Here is a 22,309-nt window from a genome sequence, read left to right as displayed (position 1 = left end):
AAGGTCGGGGTCGATCCCACGACCTCCTGTATACCTGGCGGGGGAGTTAACATCTAGCCACTGTGATGATGATGATGAGAGACGCCGCAAACTCCAAATATACAGCAGGCGTCAGGGTCTGGATCGAACCCACGACCTCCTGTAAACCAGGCGAGGGAGTTAACATCTCCTAGCCACCGTGGTGCCAAAGGGAGGCACAAACGTTTTCCTGGGGCTGCTCTTGCCACGCTGCACTGACGGTGACGTTTCCACATTGACGAGTCCTAATCGGGGCTAAACCGGTCCTACAGTTGTCGATCGGTGCATCGCTGCTGCGTAAAACGCATTACCTTGATGCTGAACTTAGATACGAGGGTCACAATGCACCTCTTGTGGAATATTTGCATAATTCGAGAAAGGCTGAGCGGTCCTTTTGCACGTGTTATTATGCACGTTGTTTCGCAAATCACGGGATTTTTTTTTCCGGCCGGCACTATTTGTTCTGTGAAGATGATGTTGTTTCTTTCGTCATTTGCAAGAATGTTTTACCACATTTTTCCACTGTAGCCCAAAACCCTCAGACATATTCTTCGGTCAGCCTATGATCTGTCAAAACAGTTTACTCGACGCTGTACCGTCATGAAGTGCCACACAAAGATCGCTATTGGATCTCGCCACAAATCAATTACTGCCACCCGAACACCGCAAACGCCAATTGGTGAACTGTCCGGGTGAAGCCCTTTGCAGGTGGCAAACCCTGGATAATAATACCATCTACAGGAGTTGCTTTCATACCGAGGGCCCCTTTTTGTGAACTGTTGCAACTTTTGGCCCTTTTTTCACGAACGCACATGCGCAGCTACAGCCCGCCCTGTCGATCCACTGTTGAATGGTTGCTGGTCGGGCGAGGGGTTGGTGACGGCGGGGAGCATAGAAAGCACAGTACAACAAATGGATTTTTTTTTGCAGCTGAGCTCTCTGACGTCAACGGCCGTCACGATGCGTCTTCTTACACATCACGGCTGTAAATTGATCAAATAAAATAAATCTCAACACAAACATCGCTGGCTCCAGTGTTCTCCAGGTCCCATATTATTTCGATGGAGTGGAACGTTGCAGATAAGGACTCGGCATTTATTAATATCTTAAATGCCACGGCGTCTCTTAAATGCCAACAGGAAAGGAGGAAACGCCGCACCGAGGCAACGGGAGGCGTATGTGATGCGCATTTTAAGAGGACACGGTAGACACTTTGAAGACAATGCGTTCACGTCCGTGTGTGTTGTCACGCACTTCACTGTGTATGGACAATTATAAAGGCTCTTAAAAACGAACTAGAAGCATCAGAAATGTGGCGTTTAAGGGAGGAGCACGTGAGACATTTCACGGCCGAACGAGATGAGAATCACAAACCTGTTACGGTTAGCAGTAAGGGTACACAACAACAGCAACAACAACATTTATACCCATGTATAAGAATACATTAGAGGAAGAGCAGGGCTACGTTTCTTAGACGTGGAATGATTTGAGTAATTGGATGCCCCTTGGGAACGCAATCCGACTTGAGCGTGGTCATGTCCAGGAGAAACAGTCCCGTGATAGGCAACATTTCATCCGCGGATGAAGAAAGTCACGGGGAAGCGGCGGCTGTGACGATGTGTGACGAGGAGGGGGAGGGGGGTGAGAAATGTGACGTCACATCAAAATGCGCAACTTTAAATAAATATAGACAACACGTTCTACTTAATTAAATATAATTTTTAATAAATGTTTTCTCCTACAACATCAGAGTGCAGCGCCACATTAATTACGCACTACAATGACAATAGTTTAAAGCGATTTGAAGCATGTTTTTTTTTTGGGGGGGGGGGGAGCAGAGCTTTGTGACGTCATATTTGAGGGGGGGTCTGACTTTTTGTGACGCCGTGCGACGAGGGGGGGGGGTCAAAAATCGTCCAAAATCGCGTGACGTCATTTATGGATGGCCCCTAAACCGGTCCTGGGCCTCCCCTCGGTCGATTCAGCCTCAAATGAGTACCTGGTGCGATGTGTAAACATCGCCACCGGGGAGACAAAGGCGGCCGGGCGTGGTGCTGGCCACCCACCCCCTCGTGTGCCGAGCCGGCCTTCATAGGTGGTCGCTAACACCACTTGCCCCTACAGTCTGTTACAGGCTACACGGGGGATCTTTCTGTGTATGTGTCTGCGTGTGTGTGTCTGTGTGTGTGTATGTGTATGTGTGTCTGCGTATGTATGTGTGTATGTGTGTGTGTTTGCGTGTCTGTGTGTGTGTGGCTGCGTGTGTGTGTACGTGTGTGTATGTGTGTGTCTGGCTACATATTTCAGTCGGCCTGGGCTCTGGGTTGTTCTTCGTGCTTTTGGAGTCCCTGGCTGGGTCATATAGCCCGCATGCCCAGCCACCGCATGCCGAAACAGCTTTTGTTCGGCCGGATCGAGGAGGCTAAACGGGCGCGGCACAGGCTAGAGAAGAGATGGAGTGACGTGGTACAGGAGGCACGGGCTAGAGAAGAGATGGAGTGATGTGGTACAGGAGGCACGGGCTAGAGAAGAGATGGAGTGATGTGGTACAGGAGGCACGGGCTAGAGAAGAGATGGAGTGATGTGGTACAGGAGGCACGGGCTAGAGAAGAGATGGAGTGATGTGGTACAGGAGGCACGGGCTAGAGAAGAGATGGAGTGATGTGGTACAGGAGGCACGGGCTAGAGAAGAGATGGAGTGATGTGGTACAGGAGGCACGGGGCTAGAGAAGAGATGGAGTGATGTGGTACAGGAGGCACGGGCTAGAGAAGAGATGGAGTGATGTGGTACAGGAGGCACGGGCTAGAGAAGAGATGGAGTGACGTGGTACAGGAGGCACGGGCTAGAGAAGAGATGGAGTGATGTGGTACAGGAGGCACGGGCTAGAGAAGAGATGGAGTGATGTGGTACAGGAGGCACGGGCTAGAGAAGAGATGGAGTGATGTGGTACAGGAGGCACGGGCTAGAGAAGAGATGGAGTGATGTGGTACAGGAGGCACGGGGCTAGAGAAGAGATGGAGTGATGTGGTACAGGAGGACGTGGAGCTGAGTGGACTTGCCGATGACTGGTACCAGCGGTGTCAAGATCGGCCTCTGTGGAGGAGGCTCGTGAAGGACGCTACTGGGCAGTTGGAGGTAGTCGCCCTCCAACAACAACGGAGGGCGGAGGAGCGACGCTCACAACAACGAGCGGAGCGCCGGGTGGCTAAAGCACAGCAGGTTGGCACAGTAGGGGGCACAGGTGGTGCATCAGCCAGTCATCTCAGTCAGTCGACCCGTGGCACCTGGGTCTGCCCCGTGACCTCCTGCCAGCGGGCGTTCGACACTTCACGTGGCCTCAAGGTGCACATGGCCTGGCACAAGCGTCGTGGTGACGTCACCTCCACTTAGTGGCGAATGGCGGTTGTTGTTGTTTGTATGTGTTTTTTTAAAAAAGTGATTGGCCTCCCTACGCCGTAGCAATTCCTGGCTCGGGGGGCGTGGGGGGTGGGGATTCCGTTATTTAATTTCGGTAAAGAACCAAAGAGGATGGATTCCTGCAGTCACGAAAGCTTCAAATCAAAATTTGACCATACTTCACCACTCGGGTCAATGCGTCGTTCGTGCAGGCAGGGGGCGTGCGCGCGCCGCGACGTGGGGGGGCGGGGCCTCTGTGTTGTATCCCTCCGCGGGAGCGACCCGCCTGCACAGCCCCCCCACCCACCCGCCGTTGGTGGCGCGTGGCGGTGAAGAGGCGTCGCGTGTCCCTGCAGGAAAGTTACTTTTAGAGCCCCGCAAGGGGAGGCGGCAGTAGCAGCAGGCGGCGAGACACGGAGGGAGACGCGGATAACTCGACCCAGCTGGACCCCCTGCACGGTGTGGTGAGCCGAGAAACACTCACACCAACACACCAACACCAACACCAACACACACACAGACCAACACCTACACCTACCTACACACACCTACACACACCTACAAAGATCCCCCGTGTAGCCTGTAACAGACTGTAGGGGCAAGTGCTGTTAGCGAGCAGCTATGAAGGCCGGAACGGTACACGAGGGGGTGGGTGGCCAACACCACGCCCGACCGCCTTTGTCTCCCCAGTGGCGATGTTTACTACACCGCACCAGGTACTCATTTGAGGCTGAGTCGACCTAGGGGAGGCCCGGTGTTGGCCGTGAGCGGGAATCGAACCCGGGTCGCCAGGTTCATAGCGCGGCGTAGCGCTACCGCTACACTATCGCTCCCCACACACACCTACACACACACCAACACCTACACACACCTACACACACCTACACACACACTAACACCTACACACACCAACACACACACCAACACCAACACACACACCAACACACACAGACCAACACCTACACCTACCTACACACACCTACACACACCTACAAAGACAAAGATTCCCCGTATAGCCTTAACAGACTGTAGGGGCAAGTGCTGTTAGCGACTACACACACCTACACACACACCAACACCTACACACACCTACACACACACACACCTACACACACCAACACTCACACACACCTACCCACACACACACCTACACACATCAACACTTACACACCTACACACCTGCACACACACCTGCACACACACCTACACACACACCACCACTAACACACACCTACACACACACCAACACGCACCTACACACAGACACCAACATACACCAACACCTACACACACCTACATGGCTGTGTGTACACGCTGTAGCGGGCGGGGTACTGTGCGCGTGTTCACAAGTAGACATCGGCCTCCTACAGACAGAGACAGGTTACCAACAGCCTGTGGTGTGTCTCTTACAGGGCTGTTTGTGCGGGTGCTATGTGTGTACACGTGTTCACACACAGCCTTTTACTATTCACAGACACAGAGACACGGGTACAACAGCTGTTCTTGTACTCTGGTGAGCTTGGCAGTACATCCACATGTATGAAGTCTATGAAGTGTGTCTTACAGGGCTGTTTGTATTATGTGTGTACGTAGTATAGTGTGGGGGATGCTGTGTGTGTACACGTGTTCACACAGCCTTTTAGTATTCACAGACACACAGACACGGGTACAACAGCTGTTCTTGTACTCTGGTGAGCTTGGCAGTACATCCACCTTCATCAAGTCTATGAAGTGTGTCTCTTACAGGGCTATTTGTATTCTGTGTGTACTATATTGTGGGGTGCTCTGTGTTTATACCTGTTCACACACAGCCTCCTACGGAGACACGGGTACAGCAGCTGTTCTTGTACTCTGGTGAGCTTGGCAGTACATCCACCTTCATCAAGTCTAAGAAGTGTGTTTTACAGGGCTGTTTGTATTCTGTGTGTACTATAGTGTGGGGTGCTGTGTGTGTACACGTGTTCACACAGCCTCCTACGGAGACACGGATACAGCAGCTGTTCTTGTACTCTGGTGAGCCTGGCAGTACATCCACATGTATGAAGTCTATGAAGTGTGTCTCTTACAAGGCTGTTTGTATTCTGTGTGTACTATAGTGTGGGGGTGCTGTGTGTGTACACGTGTTCACACACAGCCTTTTAGTATTCACAGACACAGAGACACGGGTTACCAACAGCCTGTGGTGTGTCTCTTACAGGGCTGTTCGTGGGGGTGCTATGTGTGTACACGTGTTCACACACAGCCTTTTAGTATTCACGGACACACAGAGACACGGGTACAGCAGCTGTTGTACTCTGGTGAGCCTGGCAGTACATCTACATATATGAAGTCTATGAAGTGTGTCTCTTACAAGGCTGTTTGTATTCTGTGTGTACTATAGTGTGGGGGTGCTGTGTGTGTACACGTGTTCACACACAGCCTTTTTTTATTCACAGACACAGGGACACGGGTACAACAGCTGTTCTTGTACTCTGGTGAGCCTGGCAGTACATACACCTTCATAAAGTCTATGAAGTGTGTCTTACAGGGCTGTTTGTATTCTGTGTATACTATAGTGTGGGGTGCTGTGTGTGTACACCTGTTCACACACAGCTTTTAGTATTCACAGACACAGAGACACAGGTTACCAACAGCCTGTGGTGTGTCTCTTACAGGGCTGTTTGTGGGGGTGCTGTGTGTGTACACGTGTTCACACACAGCCTCCTACGGAGACACGGGTACAACAGCTGTCCCTGGCAGTATATAAACTTGTACATTGTCCTGCACAGAGCTTGTTATACCCTGCACATTGTTTACAAGTGCTAAGAATCAATAGCAATGCTATGGTGTTTGTACGTGTATAAACATGAGCAAGTATATGTTCTTATAGCAACAATTATGGGTACATTTGTATGACGTAGTCTCCAGCGTTGTCCTGTGTGTGTCCCTGTGTGTGTGTGTGTTTATTACTTCCTGTGCCTCTGTAAAATAAAGATAAGCACAATTATGTAATATACTTGTGCGTAATAATGGTTACTGTCAAGTACGCTTTGGTTCTTTCGGTAAAGTCACGTAGGTAGAAAAAAATAATAGATGACGACGTTTCGATCGCAATACAAGCAACCATCTTCAGGTGAGAAAGATGTACACTGTCAGTCTTTGTGTATACGGTATAATAATGATATCATCAAAGACTGTAGACTTCCGTAATGTGTGTGTAGTCTCACCTGTGTGTGTGTGTGTAGTTTCACCTGTGTCACACAGGTGGGGGTGCTGTAACTGAGTATCTCACATGCATACACAATATGACATTACAGAAATGAATGTACTTTATACCCTTGGTGTTAAACACGTAGGCTTTAGCGAACAATATCCATAATTTATTGGGGTTTATTTTGGAGGGGTTGGATTACGTAAATATACAAATGTGTCGTTAAATCCGCCACCACCCGGCACAGCCAATTAGTGAGGTTTGTTGGAGAGCAAATCCCACAACATTGCAAATCCCACAACATTGCAAATCCCACAACATTGCAAATCCCACAACATTGTAAATCCCACAACGTTGCAAATCCCACAACATTGTAAATCCCACAACATTGCAAATCCCACAACATTGCAAATCCCACAACATTGCAAATCCCACAACATTGCAAATCCCACAACATTGTAAATCCCACAACATTGCAAATCCCACAACATTGCAAATCCCACAACATTGCAAATCCCACAACATTGCAAATCCCACAACATTGCAAATCCCACAACATTGCAAATCCCATAACATTGCAAATCCCACAACATTGCAAATCCCACAACATTGCAAATCCCACAACATTGCAAATCCCACAACATTGCAAAAGTAAACGTTGTGGATTTCAAACACCCACCACATTTAAAATGTTGTGGGTGTTTGAAATCCAACATTTTAAATGTGGGTATTTGCTCTCCAACAAAACACCTTACTAATTATCTGGGCCGTGTGGTGGTGGTGGGTGAAACGACACATTTATATATTTACGCGATCTTACTAAACAATATTATTTTATTGTTTCCCTTCAACGTGACTTTACCGAAAGAGCTAAGAATATGAATTGCTGCAGTCACGAAAGCTTTAAATCAAAATTTAAATCAAAATTTACCCCTGCTTGTTGTTAACGTAAAAGCACACGTGTAAGCGAATGCGGTTTTGTTCACATTTTCCACGTTCCAGTAGTAGGGGCGATCCATTCGTAGCTTACCCAGCACCACCAATTGAATTCTAATGACTCGCCAAGGGCTAGCTACACACTCCTACAGGTGATTGGAGGCACGCAATCTTATAGAGGTGGTAGAATGCTGCGAGATTTTATATAATTTATTACACGATTTTATTATTATTTAACTCGGTCTGTTGTTGTCGTCATATTCTCAAATCTTGTAACTCAATATTAACCCACTTCCCAATGTGGTATCGACTGCAAACTTGGTATACTGATGTCTTACTGATGACAATACTATATTCTATCGTAGAAAAATAAATATTTCTAAACAATCTTTTCACACGCTTTCTATTAACTCACTCTGTCTGTTGTTGTTGTCATATCCTCAAATCTTTTAACTCAATATTAACCCACTTCCCAATGTGGTATCGACTGCAAACTTGGTATACTGATGTCATACTGATGACAATACTATATTCTATCATATAAAAATAAAAATATTTCTAAACAATCTTTACACACGCTTTCTCTTAACTCACTCTGTCTGTTGTTGTTGTCATATCCTCAAATCTTGTAACTCAATTTTAACCCACTTCCCAATGTGGTATCGACTGCAAACTTGGTATACTGATGTCATACTGATGACAATACTATATTCTATCATATAAAAATAAAAATATTTCTAAACAATCTTTACACACGCTTTCTCTTAACTCACTCTGTCTGTTGTTGTTGTTGTCATATCCTCAAATCTTGTAACTCAATTTTAACCCACTTCCCAATGTGGTATCGACTGCAAACTTGGTATACTGATGTCATACTGATGACAATACTATATTCTATCATAAAAAATGAAAATATATTTTTAAACAATCTTATATGTTATGTGTCTGCTTGGGTCTAATTGTCCACGCTCAACTGACGTTGGCTGTAATTGGCCACGGTCCTTTACGTTATGGCAAGCATCGGGGCCACTTCCTAGAGTCGTGGAGTTTTTCCATTACTAGCACGGTACATTTAATTAAAGCTTGTTTTAAAAAAAAGTATTTTTTAAATATTACTTATTATATAAGCGGCGTAGTCTCTCCCCCATTAGGTTAGCGGTACATCGATCATCGTGACATTCCGTATTCCGTGTTGCAGCAATGTGGATGTATCACCACGACGCTGTTATAGGGTCAGAGTGACGATCCTGTTAAATGCACCTTTGGTAATATGTGACAAGTATGGTGCACGCCTATAGTAGTGGTATTTTACCTACGGCATGCACTGCAAGTCTTAACGCCTATACAGACTATAAACTTACACCATTGTATACCGATGGTCAACAGATATGTTTAAGACATTGTACAGTCACTGCGTAGGGTGTCTGCAGTCCACATAGCATATCCGCATGCTTTACAATGCCCCAACAGGTAGTTCAGTAAACATTGTGTAATGTTTACGCAGCAGAGGCCTGTAGTTGATGTTTGCCGTGCAGTCTGTACAACTCTATGCGGGGCTGTGGGTCGTATGTGCATTGTACAATGTAGGTAGGTCTACATAATACTTTACTACCAGTCAAAGTGTGGTGTTGTTCCATTGGAACCTCCTTTGCCAGTAGCAAAATATGATAATTGTTTTTTTTTACTCTTTTATCTGGCAACAAAAGTCCATCCTATAAGTTGGTGAATTTTGTAATATTTTAAGCAGGAAATTCGTTTTCAAATTTAGATTTTTTTCTGGGGGGGGGGGGCACCCCCACACCCCCTGAAAGATTTTGTCCCCTCTCCAATGTTACGGCCTTTGCTCACAGCACCATCGGATGCACGCGTGTTGAACTTACTCCTTCACTTCCTTATCCACTCGTAAAGTTCCATCCCTGTCACCGCGTGTACTATAAGAGTGCTTCGGGCACTGTAAGTTACACACACACACAGCGATATTTGCATAGTGCAACGAGGAAGGGCCATTGCCCGAAACGTCACCTGTTTATTTAGTGTCTCCTTTTTTTACGGCCGCAGTGTTGTCGACGACGAATGTGTTGGGGGGGGGGGAGTTGTGGTTGTTGTTATTTACGCCGGTGTACGACTGACTGTAAACCCAGCAGCACCACCAAAGCATTTGATGTCACCTTGTGTGCCCTTACAGAGGGCTCCCGTGCCTTGTTACGGTACAACAACACTTGTGTATCACGTTACACTAACCTCAGCTATGTTGGACTGAACTTCTATGCTTCCCCCCTTCTCCCGGCCCTTCACCAACATCCCACTGCTAGCGCTGTGTGGGGAGGCGTTCATCCAGCAGTTGAGTAACAAAAGGGCCTGTCTGTACATGTACACGTCACTGTGCATATGTACAGGTAGGTAGGTGTGTGTTGTCTTTGTCTTTGCAGTACTGTACGTGTGCAAGGGCTGATGGGCCTGGTGCTGGCCACCCACCCCCTCGTGTGCTGTGCCGGCTTTCATAGGTGCTGCTACTCGCTAACAGCACTTGCCCCAACAGTCTGTTAAAGCTACACGGGGGATCTTTGTCTTTGGTGATGGTGGTGGTGATAGTTTCGGTCTGGGTATAGTGCTGGCCACCCACCCCAGCCCCTCGTGTGCCGTGCCGGCCGTCATAGGTGCTGCTACTCTCCAACAGCACTTGCCCCAACAGTCTGTTAAAGCTATACGGGGGATCTTTGTCCGTGTCTTTGCAGAAATGCCTATAGAGTAATAATAGTGTTATTGTGTTATGGCCCTGTTGACAGGTGTGTGAACACCTTTTTTAGCTGTTTGCAAAGAACTGCTCCAGAGATGATTATTCTACGTATCCCATCATTTAAAATGGTAAAGTTAACAGCAGCCCCGGCAATTGGTTTGCTCACTCCACTGCTGGCTTCTGCCGGCCTCCACTTGGGGGAGCTGTGCCTAGATGGTGCTTGGCCTCCTCTTCCACTCTGACTGGGCGTGTAGGAAGAGGGGGGGGGGGGGCGGGGGAGGTCGTGGGTTGCGATCTCGACCCCGACGCAGATGCCTGCTGTGTATTTTGAGCTTGCACGTTTCTCTCGCCGTGGTCACGTGGATTTTTTTTTCTCCAGGTCCTCCGGTTGTTCCTTCCACATTTAAAATGAACATGCGTTGAGATTATTTTCGATTATTCGGCTGCTATAAATTTCCACGTGAGCCACTTCATTGAGCTGTCGTTTGTGGCCAGGTCGCTTCTGAAAAAATAAGCTAATAGCCACGTGGGGTTTACCTGGTAAAATAAAAAAAAAATAGTTTAGTTTTATTTAAAATGTTAGTGCTTTGCTTACTTACTATTCCTATGCTTTGCACTTTTATCGTGTTTGTGTAACTTTCAAAAAGAGCTTTATAGCTCATGGGATTTTCTCCAGTTTCAATAAATAAGTGTGCTACGCGATACCCCATGACAGCTCCCAATAGTTCATCACAATAATAAGAGTAATCTTCTTGGTTCTTTCGGTAAAGTCACGTAGAATGAGAATAAAATAATAAAAGTGGCCTTCATCAGGTGATGAACGCCACTTGTGTTGTGGCCGAAACGTCGTGAGAATTTTATTGTGTTCTTTTATTTTATTTTTATTATTTTATTCTCATTCTACGTGACTTTACCGAAAGAACCAAGAAGATGAATCCTTGCAGTCACGAAAGCTTTAAATCGAAATTTAATAATAAGAGTAATAATAATAATGGTGATTAAACATATTTTGGCTTGGTGTATGTCTGCGCGTGGGGGACTTCTCAACAGCAGTTGTTGTTCACGGCGCCCTTCTACTGCCCGGTCTTCGTGGAGCACAGGGATGGAAAGGGGGGGGGGTGCAACTTTAATCGACAATTGTTGACCCAAAGTGATACACACATTTGCACCCGCATGAAGTTGAGGTGTGAATTTTTAATCGGGGCTGCAGAAACTTTAAATCTTTAGCTGATAGTTGTTGGAGGTGATAATATCTATGAAAGCTAGCCTGCCATGGTCATGTCATGAGAAAAAAAAAACCTGTTTGGAAAAGCAGATTATGCAAGGCACAATAGCTTCACGTGAACAAGGAAGACCAGGGATGACACAGATAGATAACATCGAACAAGAAGATCGCAGAAGACAGAAGTCCGTGGCAAAGGATTGCCCATGGTGCAGCCAACCTTCAGATCGAGGGTGGCCGAAGACGAGACAAAAATAATCATGGTTCTTTTCTGCGTTTGTCAATTCGCTGCTGCTGGATGAAGGCCCTCCCCCATGCCGTGTTGGTCATGGGGATAGTTTGACCGGACCGTACTTCACCACGCTGGTCGGTGTGAATCGGTGCGGGAGGTGGAAAGGTGGTGGGGGGGGGGGGGGTGAGCGAGGCATTGGTGGATGCAGGGACTGGTTCGGACATCACCCAGCCACCGATGTTAGCCGCCATTGGCAATTGAATTAAGGTCTCCGGGTTCATAGTGCAATGTGCTAACTACGGTTATCAAACCACGCCACGCACCCCTTCAGCGCCGCTAAGGAACATATTTTGTCTTAGGTGTGTTCCCCCTCCTCCCCCCCCCCCATAGCAAGCCAGATCTGCTATGATGACAAAGGTCATCACTCCGAATGAGTCACATAATAGTAGGCGCTGCGTAACACGAATAAGTATTTTTTTTTATCGTATTGTATGAGCAGCAGAAAAATACTTTCGTAGATGAGGAAATCTGACGACCCCCCCGATACGAGTGATTATTAAAAGAAACGAAACCACCACAGTGGACGGGCTGTAAAAAATGTGCCAGAACTAATTTTGTTATTATTTACGTACGCAGACCCTTTTTATTCACTTTCCTGCTGGTTGATCGCCTTAACCGCACCGCGTGGGTTGTGCGTGTGTCTGGGGGAGTCTGTTTGACCACACTTTACCACGTTCGTCAGTGTGGTTTGGTAAAGGTGGGGAGCATAGAAATGGGATCGTAGTATAGCACAACAACGGATGTTGTTTCCCTGTCCTCTGCTGTCCACAGTGTCGTTCCCGCAGAAGCCTATACCGCCTTTTACGTGCATTAATGGACAACCCACCACGTGTGATAATATTGACCTTTAAACAAAAATACTAGAGTTAGAATCTTTTTTTATCCACACAAACATGATACATCCAAAAATATATTTACATTCAGCTGAAGTATAGGATAAAAAAATAACCTTTAAGGTGCACTCTGTTGGTAACCCTTTGGCCAAGTCGCCCGGATTCCTCGGTGAACTTATCAGATCTCGGAAGCTCAGCCTGGATCATGCGTGGGTTGGTGACCAGCATGTGCATAACAGGTGTTATAGGCTGCTGCTGGGCGGTGCCGGATTATCCTAATAGCAAAAGTAGCAGATGCCACGGGCCCCGCATTTTCAAGGACCCCGCACTTTCAAGGGCCCCGCGCTAAATTGCTTCTAAGCTATCAATTCCGGTTCAGTGATTCTGCACTTGCTCTATTAGTATAGTACTATACTGCCTTCAACTTTTATGAACGGCTAGGTGTTTAAGGTTAGCGATTTGTCGTATTATCTGGCTGTATAGCAAATAAAAAAATTCAGTTACTTTACAATGCAAGTAAAAAAATTTGTGTTTTAATATTTATGTGTTTTTATTAATTAATTTAGAGCCCCTTTATAACATTTGCTACAGGCACCGCACTAGCTTATTCCGGCACTGCTGCTGGGCTACGTTGCGGTGGAGTATGGTCAAATAATCCCGACGACCCCGTTGTGTAGTTTTCACGAAGGAGCTGTACGCGCGCTGTGGTACGATACGGTGTTATGATCGTGGAACTTCAGATCTAATCCTTTCGTTCATTAATTCGTGCAATTTTGACGTCTATAAGCACATTTTGTTATCCTCCATAATGTAAGTTTTTGTTGGGTTGGAGCGCGGAAATATATAAATGTGTCGTTAAACCCGCCACCACCCGAAACAGCCAAATTAGTAAGGTTTGTCACGTAAACAGAACATGCCAATTCGTTACTAGTACAGCACACGGGTTGTGTGTTGGAGAGCTGTTTGCTTATTAAAAAAATAATGACCTTTATGCTTCACTATATGTGGTGAATCCTTACACCCCAAGGACAGCAGGAGGTGGCTTTAGGGTTTGCGATAATACATCTATCAAATCGCCCCAGCTTCGGTGCCTGTTATTACGGCTTTCACAGAAATGGGTGGAATAATGCCACTCGTGTCTTCTCACGAATGTGTTTGATTCTAGTTCCTCATTCGCAGTGCTCGTAACTGTACATACAGTGTGTGTTTGAACTGCTCTAATGTTTGATTGATGATTTAGATAGTTTTTGGGCATTTGTATTAGTTTCCAACCTTTTGTTGGGAAGTGACCCTTAGGGTGGCGGTGGTTAGCGCGCTGCGCTGTGAACTCCATGACCCGAGTTCAATTCATGACCACGGTTAACATTTGTGGTGAGTGATACGTGAACCGGTCCTTGGGCCCCCCCCCTGCCCTCCACCGCCTTCACCACCAACTCATGCTGACCATACCAGCACGGTGAAGTATGGTCAAGCAAAAACCCCCCCGATGACTCGCGCAGCAGGGTGAGGGCCATACTCTTTGGTTCTATTCGGTAAAGTCACGTAGGTAAAAATAAAATAACAAAAAATCACTACGTTTCGGCCACAACACAAGCGGCCTTCATCAGGTGAAGGGACTGGACTGTCCAGAGGACAGCGCTGGAGTGAAGATGCGACCTATTTTTACCTACGTGACTTTACCGAATAGAACCAAAGAGTATGGATCCTTGCAGTCACGAAAGCTTCAAATCTAGAAGGGCGAGGGCCGTAACTTATTGTGATTTTATAGCTGATTGTACATTTCCCTCTTCGGGCATAGTCCTACCCGCATGCAAAATGTGTAGCTTATCCTCCGAGTTAAACTTTTGTGTTGCAACTTGCAGTCATTTCCACGGCTGCCAGTAAAATGACGACGGCCTACGGCACCAAAACAATCCATTATTGGGACGTAGAAACGAATTTTAATTGCGCCTGCCGCAAGAGCATCACGATCACTCGTCAACTAATTGTGGATACATTCTGCGAGAGGTTAAGCTGGCCTGCGTTCACGCACATATTTCCAACAACAACTTGAATCGTGTTCAATCGGCGCTGCGCGCTCTTGACCATGTGATAAAGTACGATATTTATCTTGGAAAGTCTTGCCGAGTTTTAATGAAGGCATTGCATTTGGGGATGCCTTGCCAAATCCAATTTTTACGGAGCGTGTTACGCACGTTCAAGAATACTGGATGACCTGGAAGTCAACAAATCCACACCAACGTATGAGCGGATAACATGCAAACATTGGCACAGACAGATTCAAGGGACCCACTTGCTGTATGCCATTGCACGGCCTACGTGCAGCAGCCCAGTGACCCGTCCCGACTGGACACGTGTGAAAAAGAGCTTCGTAGCTCGTCGGATTCCTCCAGGATAAACATTCAGTTATTTTTCTGCGAGCAAGTCACCAAGATGCGAATCACCAACCCGTGGCCTCGACGTGCCGGGTCACGCACGTGTGCCACCGTCGCGGCCTTTAAATTCCTAAAGGTGCCTTAAAATAATTGTCGTGGTTTGCGCTTCGCGATTTCAAAGTCCAAGTGTTTTTCCCGCTCGAATGAGCATTGTTGATGGTGCTCGATCACTGCCACAGCCGATGCACCCGTGGTGGAAATTCCACGTTTAACTGGAGCAGGAAAATCTGCTGTTTGCTTTCCCGTAAAGCGGTGCTTATTTTTGGTATCAACCCCCCCCACCCCCCGGAGAGATGAAGAGGGGCCGGGTCATCCCCCAGTCCCCCAGGAGTTCAACTCGGCGGCCTTCAGTTTGCGAGCCGCTCGCTCCACCTCTAAGCCGCGTGGCTGGTTAGCGATTTGTAAGGCTTGCAGTTTGAAATCCCAGTTAGGAGTCCAACTCGGTCCCTTAATTTCCCCCGCCCTGGCTCCCCCGCCCTGGCTCCCCCCCCCCCACCTCCATTCAAGCGCAGATTCAAAACTCAGAGAGATGACTGCCTGCAGTTCTCCCTATAAAGTAAACATTCCCATTTTAAATGCAAAGCATCTTGAGCTGTGGTTGCACTTCGACTATATAAATGCAAATGTTATCATGCAAGTCCCGAGTGGTTCTCTTGTGCATAAACCTGTTCTGTCCACAGGAATGTGGAATTTCCACCGCTGCCTCGGGGCTCCAAACAGCAGATAAAGTTCCACCCCAGGCTTGTTTGAGCAGGAAAGGGTTCTGTTGACTCTCTGGTGTCAGGTAGTTTGTCATACCTCAGTGATTAGCACGGTGCGAGTTAAGTTGAACATACGTATATATTCCTACTTGCCATTGTACGTACGGGTGGCTGACCGCCGGGAGACACAGACGTGGGCACATCGTACAGTCCAACAAAATCATTTTGCTGCACTGCCCCCTCTGCGACATAATATAACAACCGCCATTCGCCACTACGTGGCGGTGATGTCGCCACTACGTGGCGGTGATGTCACCACGACGCCTGTGCCAGGCTACGTGCACCCTGAGGCCACGTGAAGTGTCGAACGCCCGCTGGCAGGATGTCACGGCGCAGACCCAGGTGCCACGGGTCGACTGACCAGCATGGTGAAGTATGGTCAAACGACCCTCGCGGTCCGCTCGACACGGAGAGGCCCTCCTCATCCGCTAGTGGATTTCACAAAAGGGCCTTATGTATGTGCACTCATTGTACAGGGTGTTCCAGATTAAAACTGTTAAACTAATATATCTATTTGGTATTTCACTAGGTAAGGCCCACTGAGCTATCGAGAGGTCTTTTTCAGAAGCGACCTGCCCACAAATGGCGGCTCAACAAAGTGGCTTATCACGTGGACATTTATAGCAGTCAAATAATCTTAAACACGGTAACGTTGATTCTAAATGTGGAGGGGATAAAAACCGGAGGACCCGGAGGAAAAAAAAATTACGCAACCGCAAACTCTCAACATACAGCAGGCGTCGGGGGTCGAGATTGCACCCACGACCTCCTGTATACCAGGCGAGGTAGTTAACATCTCGCCACCGTGTTTTGTGACCCCTGTTTTAATTCGCTAAAACTTTATATATATATTTTTTAACATCTGGGACTTCCCTGTATATACGTATGGACTGCAGTATAATTAGATCCCAAATTCGCCCACCTTAATTTCCGTTTTTATAGCTATATGTGGGGATTTTTTTTTAAAATCTCGCGCTATTCTAGCCAAAACCATCGCTAGCCTCAAACATGTCTCGTACCAGAGTGAGAAAACTGTGACGGTGCAGCGAGTGGCGGTGGAGCGTGGCACGTGGTTCTGTAGATAGGGGATTTGTGTGTGTGTGTGGGGCACCTTCCGTATGCGCTTACCCTCCCCACCCCACACACACCGCGTTGGGAGTTGCACGACGAGCACACGAAGTGGGCTGCCTCTGCTGTGGTTATGCCGCTCCCACGGCGTAGCTGCTGCTCACCCCGAGCTATAAATGTTCCGACGCGTGCATTGTCCTTGTACTGGTCGCCTTTTGGCGTTGTTCTCTGGTCTGACACTGGTGGTGAGACGAGGCCCTATAGAAGGCGTAGACCAATCCGTTTCAAAGACAATGCAAGTACAGTAAAACGTTGGATTGCGAGCATAATTCGTTCTGGAAACGTGTTTGTAATCCGAAGCACTCATATATCAAAGCACTCGTTTATCAGTTGTGATCACGTGACGCTCGGCAGTACATAGCGTATACGTGCCACTCGTATTGCAAGACCGTCGCTCGTTTATCAAATTAATCATTTAAAATGTTCGCTCGTCTTGCAAAACACTCGCAGACCAAGTTACTCGCAATCCAAGGTGTTTATTACCAGAGCATGTTTGCTTGTTCACCACCACAAGTTTGCGTGTGGTTAATGCGGACACGATTTCTTGCACAAAGGTTTCTGTTTGCTGTTTGAACGCCTTAAACACAACCTCCTGTTTCATTGCCAGAAAGGGTAAACATATTGTAAACATATTCTTATACACGATGTCTGTTATAGCCACACGCGCGGGGGCTTGCTTGCAAACGGCTGAAATGCTCCTTAACAATAACAAAAGATTCCAGCTTTTGAAAGTTTTAAAAGACTCGGCAGAAGCGGTCTCAAGCAAAGATCCCCCGTATAGCCCTAACAGACTGTTGGGGCAAGTGCTGTTAGCGAGTAGCACCTATGAAGGCCGGCACGGCACACGATGTGGTGGGTGGTCAGTCAACACCTCGTCTCCCCAGTGGCGATGTTATTTTACACATCGCGCCAAGTGTACTCATTTGAGGCTGAGCCGACCTAGGGGGGAGGCCCAGGACCGGCTCGGACAATCGTCACTGGTGTTGGCCGTGAGCGGGAATCGAACTCGGGTCACCGGCGTTCGTAGTGCAGCGTAGCGCTAAACTGCTACGCTGCCGCTCCCCACTACCGCCAACACCACGCACGCACGCACGCGCGCTTAACTATGGAAATTCAATCACAACGTCGCACGTCTGAACGTCGCGTATCCACCCTCGCGTTATATTATTAGCTGCCCTCGCCCCCATTGCGGTGTTTGTGCGCTGTGAAATTGTCAATGTCTGTCTGTATTCTTAGCTCTTTCGGTGAAGTCACGTTTGAAGGGAAGCAATAAAATAATAAAAAATATATATAAAAAATAAAAATTCTCACGACGTTTCGACCGTAACGCAAACGGTCGTCATCAGGTGTGTCGGTTTGCATTATTACCAAACCGACACACCTGATGACGACCGTTTTGCGTTATGGTCGAAACGTCGTGAGAATTTTTATTGTTTTATATATATTTTATTGTTTTATTGTTTCCCTTCAAACGTGACTTTACCGAAAGAGCTAAGAATATGAATTACTGCAGTCACGAAAGCTTTAAATCAAAATGTCTGTCTGTTCGCGTATATCGGACGGGCCTTTTTTTATCCCACCGGTCTGCGCCTGTCGAGTTAGATATTTTGACTGTTCAGGCTGTAATTTAAATTTAAAGTCTTGACTTCAGTTAGCCCTCCCCCCCCCCCCCCCCCCGTTGTATATTTTCGTGCCTTTTTGTTTTTTTACTTGCTACGGATTCGTTTTTTTGTCCGTGAAAAATAAAAATGCACGTCACCTCTATTGCATTTGTGCATTGCTCATATATTTGTAGCGTGAGCATCATTCTTCTGTTGTAGCAAAACTATTTGTTTTGTTTACCCCCCCCTGCCCCAACAGGCTATAACCGTGCTGAAGAGGGTCAATCTCGTCGAAGGCAGACAAAAAGTTGCATGTAAGTACCTATGTATGTGTTTAAACAAAAAAATAACCTCGTGTGGATGATATTGGTCGCGAAAGCCTACGGATTAAATGTGGTGTGTGTTTTTTTGCGTTCTTTGAAGTTCGCGCTGATTGTTAAGTGCTGGATAATTCAAATGCTGCCGATCCACTCCAGGATGATGGCTTTTCCCCCCTCGCCCATACTTCACCATGCCGGTTGGTTGAGTGAGGGGGCTGGGGGGGTGGAGTCAAACACGAGTTTGACGAGGTGTGCTCATCGTTTGCCTGTAGGCGAATTCTTTTGTTGTCTTGTGCCGCGTCTGCACTACTTTCTCTTATATTTTTTATAAAGATGCTGCGCTTTGCTCGGTGCAATGTCGTCGTTGATTGATTGGCGCTTTTTGACTTGATTAAAAACATTAATTGGAGATTTAAATTCAGTGTTTCTTGGGAAACTGTGTTATGCCACGGGCACTTTTTACATCTAACCGTGCACTCTTGAGATTTTTGATTCCTTAATTTAATACCCTTGTATTCTTAATTAATTTTTCTCTGATGTGTTACGTCTGTCGCGGAAACGGCGTGCGGTTGTTATTGATGAAACCCGCACTTAAGAGCTTCTAAGCTCACAGGGTTATTTGGAACCAGGGTTATTTGGAACTAAACTGAACTGAGTTCAGATGTCACGCGCTGCGGACGTTCACATGGCCCTGAATTGAACTCATGTGGCCTCGTTCGCAGTGTGCGCTAGCCACCGAGTGAGCGCTACCGCCACTGCCACCGCCAAACACTTTAGTCAGCATTTTAGATATTAATACGTGTAAGGCTTTTTATGTTTTGTCAGTTAATTTATTATTTCCGTTGTGTTCGATGACGACGTTGTTGTTGTTGTCATTGTCAGAGGTGGCATTTGATTTTTATTATTTTTGTTCGGTTTAAGAACGCTCGACACTTACCGTGCTCTCCGTTGGTTCAATACATAAATTGGTTGCTAATGATTCCTAAGCTCACAATAACATGCATCGCATTGAATTGCATGTGTAAGAGTCGGCGTTTTTTTTTTCCAAATTCGTAAATCAATCCAGCGGGTTCGTCTGACCCCCTACATTGACCGTAAACAATTTTTATCTTTAAAAAATCCATCCTGAAATCGAACTGCAGCCCTAAATCGTCACAGATCTCTGGAATGCGCCCCGGTGGGTGGGTGGGTGGGTCGGTGGTTGGGTGGGTCTGAGTCAATGGAATTTTAAACAAGGAATAAAAATCACGCGTGTGCATTCTTTTAATTGACGATTCCGTGAGCTTTCGATTGGCAAAAAACGAGATGGCGCACGCACACACGCACGGTGACGTAGTACTTGGGCCCAGCAGTGCATTGCCAAGTGGATTTTGTGCCTTGGGTTTCAAGGTACACGTATTTTTTTTTTGGACAACCCTTTTATCAATTTGTCCGTGTGTTTTTTTTCTTACGGTGTAAGCACCTAATAGTAAAAGCGACTCAAAATTTCGGTTGGATTGGATCATGCTTCCAGGAGTGTTATGATGAACTCCTCCCCGCCCCCCCCCCCTCCTTGTTACACACGGACAGACGATTGGAGCTCGCGCATGAACGCTTTTCAGCTTTAGCTGGGAGAATGTTAAACAATAATAATCAACCATTAACACATTCACTCGATAATGCATTGTAGGAGGGGGGCACGCGGGCAATCTAAAATGCATATCCTGGCTGACTGAAAGGATGTCAACGTGTCCCTATTAAGTGACCTTGGCTTATTCGTAATTTCTGCCTTCCAAAGTGCTGCTTGTCAATTGGTGACATTAGCGCGCACTTTGCCGGCATGGGCCGATGGGAAGGTGACCGTAACGGCACCGGGAATGCACGGCGGGGGGGTAGGGGGGCGGGGGGGCGGCTTGCGTTTTGGCGCGCGCTTTCACGGTGCCACGGGGTGGTAAACAGAAAGAGATGGCAGCAGGAATGTTGTGCCGGGGGGGGGGGGGGAGCGGTGCTGTGCTGGTTTAGCGCGCTGCCCTCTGTCGAACGCAACTTCGCCGAGTTGACCTTTCTCTCGCGACCCAACGTCGGTGGCCGAAGATCCGAACCGGTCCTGGGTCCCTGGCCCTAGGTCGACTCATGCTTTGAACGAGTACCTCGTGCGGTGCGTAAACATTAGATACTGAGGAGATCAACGGTGGCCGGGAGAGTTTTTTTGCCGACCGCGCGCCCCCACCCATCCCACCGTGCGCAGTCCCGGCCTGAATAAGTTCTCAGTTACAGCGCTTCCTGAACCAGTCTGGAAAAAAGGCTACGCGGGAGGGATCTGTGTCTCCGTGAAAAACAATGGTTACAGAGGTGCTGGGGGATAGCCAATATTCTGATTTGATTATTTCCTGATTTGATTATTAAGGAACGAACGGGAGGAGGATTTCTCCACAAATCTGGCTGTCGCCTGATGATGCCGGTTGTAATTATTGGTGAAACGTCATGGTACTCTGATTGTAAATGGTGTGGCTTTGCTCTCCATCACACCCCCGTGTTGCTGTACTAGTAACGAATTTGCATGTCTTGTTGACGTGGCAAACATTAATTGGCTTTGTCGGGTGGCGGGTTTCACGACACATTTTATATTTCCGCGATCTAACCCAACAAAAAAAAATCTGTATTAAAGTTGAGTTCATTATTTGCCATAAGGTTCACGGATCTGAAATCGCATCAAGACGGATTATAAAACTGCTGTGCATTATGGTTCCTACACTGCCACCTGCACTTCTGCTTATGATCATAACAACAACTTGGTAATGTGTGTGTGTATATAGAGATATATACAATCAACACAACCGTCTTTTCATTATATTGGTGGATGAGGGCATCACCACACTATCATCGGTCTTGGGGGAAGGGGGGTTGACCATGCTATGCCATGAAGGTGGAGAGCATAGACCTTGGAATGCAGTACAGTACAACGATTGATGTTGCTGCACTTTAGTCGATCAACAAGGCAGCCCCGTGCCTCCCAGTTTGCGCATTGTGGTCACCCATGCAACCCTGCCCTTAGCTTCCGACATCTGACAAATATTGGGTGCATTTTCGGGTGATTTGGTTATCGCCTAATCATAATCATAATGGCAACATTTATTTAATCGATTACAGTGCCCCATGGGCCACTTGAGAAGTTGCACCTCTTCGTAATGTATGCGTGTTGAACTTATTTCGCAGCCTACGTAGCCAACCGTGCTAATTGAAAGGCAGTTCTAAAGAAATGCCATTTTCAATCTAGATGATTCAAAAGTGCACAGCTCCGGTGGCTTCCTAATATCGGAAGGACGAGCGTTCCCAGACGGCCGCAGAAGCGTGCGATGCAGTGACCGCCTGTGTTCGATGGGCCGGCCAAGAGCCGCCGCCGCCGCTGTTGCTGCGAGGATGACCGAGGGAGACCTGGGAAGAGTCCACGAGGTGCAAG

The 22,309-nt window shown here is 47.3% G+C and overlaps 1 protein-coding gene across 5 annotated transcripts in view; it reads left to right on the top strand.

Annotated features, from left to right (window-relative positions):
• The first annotated feature begins 3,713 nt into the window (after positions 1-3,713).
• The window catches only part of LOC116952362 (protein kinase C delta type-like), a 115,441-nt gene continuing 96,845 nt past the window's right edge, over positions 3,714-22,309 (top strand). For 2 of the 5 annotated variants that reach the window (XM_032971644.2, XM_032971640.2), the window contains exons 1-2: positions 3,715-3,879; positions 18,810-18,864. The gene's annotated coding sequence lies outside the window, so the exon portion shown is untranslated. Of the gene's footprint in view, positions 3,880-5,385; positions 5,429-18,809; positions 18,865-22,309 lie in introns of all 5 variants that reach the window. The other 3 variants (XM_076074243.1, XM_032971641.2, XM_032971642.2) reach the window with 3 other exon arrangements.

The sequence above is a fragment of the Petromyzon marinus genome, chromosome 46 (assembly GCF_048934315.1).
Source record: "Petromyzon marinus isolate PM22_M1 ecotype Great Lakes invasive population chromosome 46, UKy_Petmar_22M1.pri1.0, whole genome shotgun sequence".
Taxonomy (NCBI): Eukaryota; Metazoa; Chordata; class Hyperoartia; order Petromyzontiformes; family Petromyzontidae; genus Petromyzon; species Petromyzon marinus.
This window is presented reverse-complemented; position numbering and strand designations above follow the sequence as displayed.